Source organism: Cebus imitator, unplaced genomic scaffold, assembly GCF_001604975.1.
Source record: "Cebus imitator isolate Cc_AM_T3 unplaced genomic scaffold, Cebus_imitator-1.0 Scaffold327, whole genome shotgun sequence".
NCBI lineage: Eukaryota > Metazoa > Chordata > Mammalia > Primates > Cebidae > Cebus > Cebus imitator.
This window is the reverse complement of record NW_016107642.1, coordinates 933189-938755: the sequence shown is the minus strand read 5'-3', so window position 1 is coordinate 938755 and position 5567 is coordinate 933189. Positions and strand designations below refer to the sequence as shown.

The 5567-nt window shown below is 38.0% G+C and overlaps 1 pseudogene; it reads right to left on the bottom strand.

The window, feature by feature from the left end:
* Positions 1–3549: 3549 nt before the first annotated feature.
* On the bottom strand, positions 3550–4347 carry LOC108286726 (annotated as a pseudogene).
* Between the last annotated feature and the right edge of the window lie 1220 nt (positions 4348–5567).

Here is a 5567-nt window from a genome sequence, read left to right as displayed (position 1 = left end):
TCAGAGCCATCAACCTATACTTGTATCTGTATGTATGTGTGTATATAATAAAAACAAAATCAAAATCAGATATTTCACAATAATGTGTTTACCCCTATTGCCAAATTTTCTAAACCTGTTTATGCTATTTAAAAATTTTGTTTTGTAACCACTAAATTGCTTTTCTAATCTTCATTCTGTGGCTGTTCTAAGGTGGAATCTCTACATCATCCTTATACTTAATACAGGGAAACATATACTCAAAGGTAGCAGAGATGCTTTCCCAGTCTAAGCACAATGAGGATTTGCAGCCCTCTGTATTATCTAGGCCATCATCTCCCCGGTATGATATATATATGTATATTTTTTGTAGAGTAGGGCAATCTAGAAAACAATATTTATTTGTCTAGTCTCCCTTGGAAAAGGATAGATGTGAGTAGACTGTTGGAAACAGGAAAGAAACTGAACATTTATCCAGTGCCTATCATGTAGCAGACATTGATTAAGATATTTTAAAATTTGTTAGTTTGACCTTCAAAAAATGTGAGGATCAGAGACTATAGTAATCTGCCCAAGGTCACCACATTCCTTTATCCAAGAGTTAGGCCCAGAGTCTTTCTGACTTCAAAGCCCATGTATATTCATGACAACTCCAAATATCTCCAGATATGATAGTTTTGAGTGTCAACTAGGTTGGATTGAAGAAGGCAAAGTATTGTTCCTGGGTGTGTCTGTGAAGGTGTTGCCAAAGGAGATAAACATTTGAGTCAATGGACTGGGAAAGACAGACTCACCCTCAATCTGGGTGGGTACAATCTAATCAGCTGTCAGCATGGCAATAATAAAGCAGGCAGGAGAAGATGGAAGAGCAAACTAGCTGAGTCTTCCAGCCTTCATCTTTCTCCCATGCTGGATATTTCCTGCCCTCAAATATCAGAATCCAAGTTCTTCAACTTTTAGACTCTTAGACCTACACCAGTGGTTTGCCAGGGCCTCTCCGGCCTTAGGCCACAGACTGTAGTCTGCACTATCGGCTTCCCTACTTTTGAGGTTTTGGGACTAGGTCTGACTTCCTTGCTCCTCAGCTTGCAGATGGCCTGTTGTGGGACTTTACCTTGTGAGTGTATGAGTCAGTACTCCTTAATAAACTCCCTTTCATATATATATATATATATATATATATATATGTCCTATTAGTTGTGTCTTTCTAGAGAACACTGATGGATATACCAGATAATGCCAAATATACTCGCAGCCCCACTGAGGAGTGGGGCAAGGTGCAAAATTAGCTTGTTAAAAACCACTGCTTTAGGTCATAAGCTTGTAAGTGGGGAACTAGTATTCAAACTTGAAGGAAATTAAAGCACTGCACCCCAAAATATATTTCTTTGACATATTTTGAAATGGCTGCTAATTGGCCAGCAAACAAAAGTGGCCTTGTACAGCTGTTTTCTGGTAGGAAAAATGTGCATATGTAGAGACTCCATTGATGAAGCCATACCCCTGCTTTCCACATCTTTCCTAGATCCAGGAAAGACTGAGAGTCTCACACCTTAAAAAACCTGAAAAGAAACATTTACCATCTATTCCCTCTGAGAGGAACTTCATGTTCATCTAGCCAAGTCTCTTCCTTTCTTCCTCCTATAACTTGCCTTGCAAAAACCTGTTTTTTGACATACTTTTAGTTTACATTCTTTCTGCAATTTCAAGATGATATACAAGCTTCCGTTACTTAGTGGAAAGTTGGATCTTCATTCTGAAGACTCTCATGTCTACACCTTAAATAAATTTACATTTCTTTTGTCCTATTCATCAACATGCCTCATATAAGTATAAACCCCCAAAATCTGAGACTGAGCTCAGTTAATTTACAAAGTTTATTTTGCCAAGGTTGGGGACAAGTGCCTGTGACACAGCCACAGGAGGTCTTGAGGACATGTGTCCAAAAGGTCAGAACACAGTTTGGTTTTATACATTTTAGGGAGACATGAGACATCATTCAACATATGTAAGATGAACATTGTTTAGGTCTGGAAAGGCAGGACAACTCAAGGAGAGGAGGGGGTTTCCAGATCATAGGTAGGTAAGAGGCAAATGGTTGTATTCTTTTGAGTTTCTGATTAACCTCTCCAAAGGAGACAATCAGATATGCATTTATGCAGTGAGCAGAGGGGTGACTTTGAATACAGTGGGATGCAAGATTGCCTTAAGCAGTTTCCAGCCTGACTTTTTTCTTTAGCTTAGTGATTTTGGAGCCCCAAGATAGTTTCCTTTCACACAAGTGACTTTTTAGTAAACTTTTGGGGGTCCGAAGCCTATGGCCTCCATAAACTGAAGTATCTGATTCTAAATGCCATGATTTTTAACATTATGTGACACTGTAATATATGCCATAGATAAGGAAAAAATGGTAAGCAGAAGAAAAGGGTACATGCTATGAGAAGTGAGGTCTGGATGACAAACTTGACCTAATTCACACATTTTTAACTGGAAAACGCACCTTAGTTGGCTTCTTATATGAGAGCTCTACACTGCTAAGGGTAATATAATAAGCATGAGGGCTCCTGTCCCTTTCTGAAATTAATTAAAAGAGCTTCCAGGTCAGGGATGCACACGTGGAGGTGGTAGGACGAACTTCAGGATGTCAGGCCCTTTAGCATTTTCTCAAAGTACTCAAAACAATAGAAGTAATTCTTCAAAGTTCTGACATGAACCAAGATATGTGGTTATACTCAAACTACTTTTTGTTGACCCACTAAAGTAAAGGTACTAAAGGAGCAGGGTAGAAATCTTGAAATTGATTTAAAAATGGTAGGAATCTGAGATTCTTGTTAATGTGCTTATTTCTTAGAGATAGTTATATTCTGAACCTCCTTTTAGTTCATGAGAAAAGTAAAAAAATGAAAACTAAAAGAAGGCAAATTTTGGACCCTGGAACTCTGCATCTAGGTACTTTCCACATGATTTACTGTTCATGGTGCAGGATACAAATAATGGCCATGCCAGCGTGTGAAAGCTTAAAATACATTCTAATGAAGATCACATTGCGAACATTGCCAAGGCAGGATAAAATGCAATCAGGATTTAAATGTGTCTAAATTAATAGCTCCTTGGATTCAAGCGCACTGATTAATGTCAGAGACACTTATGAAATGCTGTTGCCTGGTCATCAGTGTTATTTTTCTTGTGGAACATTTTGTACAAGAAGCAAGAAATGAGGGCTAATAAACTAAGAAAAGAATACGTTATTCTCTAAAATTAACATGACTCAGGTGAAGTGCTTTAGTTAAAGGAGATCTATGTTTCAAGATTGACAGGTTATCAGCATAACTTTGAAATATGCATACTTCAAATATTTCTGAAATATTCACCTTTCACAGCAGATTCTCTTGCTTTCCTCATATCTGCATATAAATGTAAATTTTGTGCTTACCATACAGTCAGCTTTTTTTTTTTAATTTGAGGAGCGAAAATTAGCTTTAAAGATATCACTTGTATTGTAACCAAGTAGCTTAACTTCAAAATCAATTTTATTTTATTTTTCAACTGTGAGCAGGTACTGTTTATTCACTGACCAGCTTAGAAAAATAATCATGGTAGACACCTTAGTTCATTCTTCTAATAGGCCTGTTGATCTGATCCTCCCTGTTGCCCTGATCCTCCCTGTTGCCAGCATCTCCACCTTCTACAAAATGGGTGGTCTTTTTCTTCATTTTGCCTCGTGGAGAAGATAAGTTAAAGGTCCACAGGAAGTTAATTGCTTCTTTGAAGCGTTTTCCGATAGTACAGATCTCATGAATCTGATCCTCCATGCAGATGATGCCATATTTTCCAAGAGATCGAGCAATCAGAGCGTTATCTGTCAAAGCAATTTGCTTCTTTTTGATTTTGCCATAACCACATATATAGATTAGTTCATTTACTGACTTCAGATTTGGGTACCCTCATGCAATATATGGCTCTACAGTCCTCAACATGTTAATTGAAGCCTTGTTGAGCTTCACAAAGGTTCCATTGAAGATTTGGTGAAGGCAAAGAAGCTGCAACACCTTTCAGACCTTTGGGCTCACACCGTTGATACCTCTGATCCTGATGACAAACACCAATTTGGGTTCTGCAGGTACATAGAAGTTTCCAGCTTTCCTTTCCATCCTTGCCATTTGAATTTCAGTTCTGTACATCTGCCTATATTCCTTGTGACAGTGCTTCGCTTTTTCATAGATAATTTTCCTCCTTGCCTTTCGAAACATCTTTTGGGCAAACTTCTTTCCAGGCGCTTGGTCATCAGCTCTGTGAAATTCCTTCACTTTTTCTTAAGGGCTCTGGCACAGCAGGAACCATCTTCTTCTTCTCTTCTACACCCTCCATGCTTCCAGCCAGAATAAGAGCCAAAATAAATTTTAAAACTTTTTTTTCTTTTTTAAATTCTTTGGTTCCCTCCCTTCCCACTGGACACTCCCTTCACTGTGCTGCTTTATCTAATTATATGCTTGCTTAGAAGTTCCAGGGGCTAATTTTCAAATGAACCAAGCATAGAAACTCAACTGTAGAGTCTTCCCCATCTACAGATTACCTCAAAGCAGCAAATCTATCACTCAGTCATTGTTGAAATGGCACCAGCTCGCACTCCAGGTGGACAGTAACTCAAGATAGCGATTGGAATGAGACATGTAGTCCTTGTACCCCACACTCCTCAAGTGGGTTTCTCATACCAAGTTTCCTTACCTAAACTCCTTACCAAGACTAAAATTTGAAATGGTCTTTTGGAGGCATGTGTCTAGGCATTTCTGAACAGCTTGTGTTTAATAAAGCTGCTTACCTTTCACCCTACCTCACCTCTTATGTGATTGGCTTCTCAGGCAGCAAGCAGCTGGACTTGCATTTGGTTACAATAGCATTTGAGGAAGAAAATTTGTGCTTAAATCCTAAAAGGAACATCAGAGTAACCTGAAACCATTCCCTGCTTCAGTTTTATAATCTGATATAATAGTTAAACAAACACATGTCTACAAAGGCTGACATGTTTAAAAGACTGGGTCATAAGAGTTACTGATAAAAGTACATGGTAAGTGCTCTATTACTCTTCTTTGCCTAAAAAACAAAATAATAAAGAAACAGGCCCACAGTGTGCATCTCTCATACCTCATATATTCTCTCTCTCTCTTGTGAGGATGAAGTTGTTATGGAGCACAATACTCATAAAAACACCTAATGAAATTATCACCTATTGCTAAGAATGAATTAAAATAGATAAAATTGTTCACTATTACTTTTTTCAAATAACACTTTGAGTTAGTAAGAGAAAATGCTGGTCATTATAAAATTTCAGGAAAGCAATGCGGCATGAACTGTGTATCTATTAACTATTGCTCTATTGCCACTATCACCATTATGTAGCACAGAGAGGAAGGGTTTGGAGATAAACACCTATGTGCTAGTCCTGGTTTTATTTCTGTTTACATTTTTAGTCTGTTTCCATCATCTGTAGCACAAGGTTTTGATAAAGACAAAATGAGGAATGTATGTGGAGTAAATGCAGCATTGTTGGAGTAAAACCACTGGTAGATTCTATTCACAAAATTATTAGT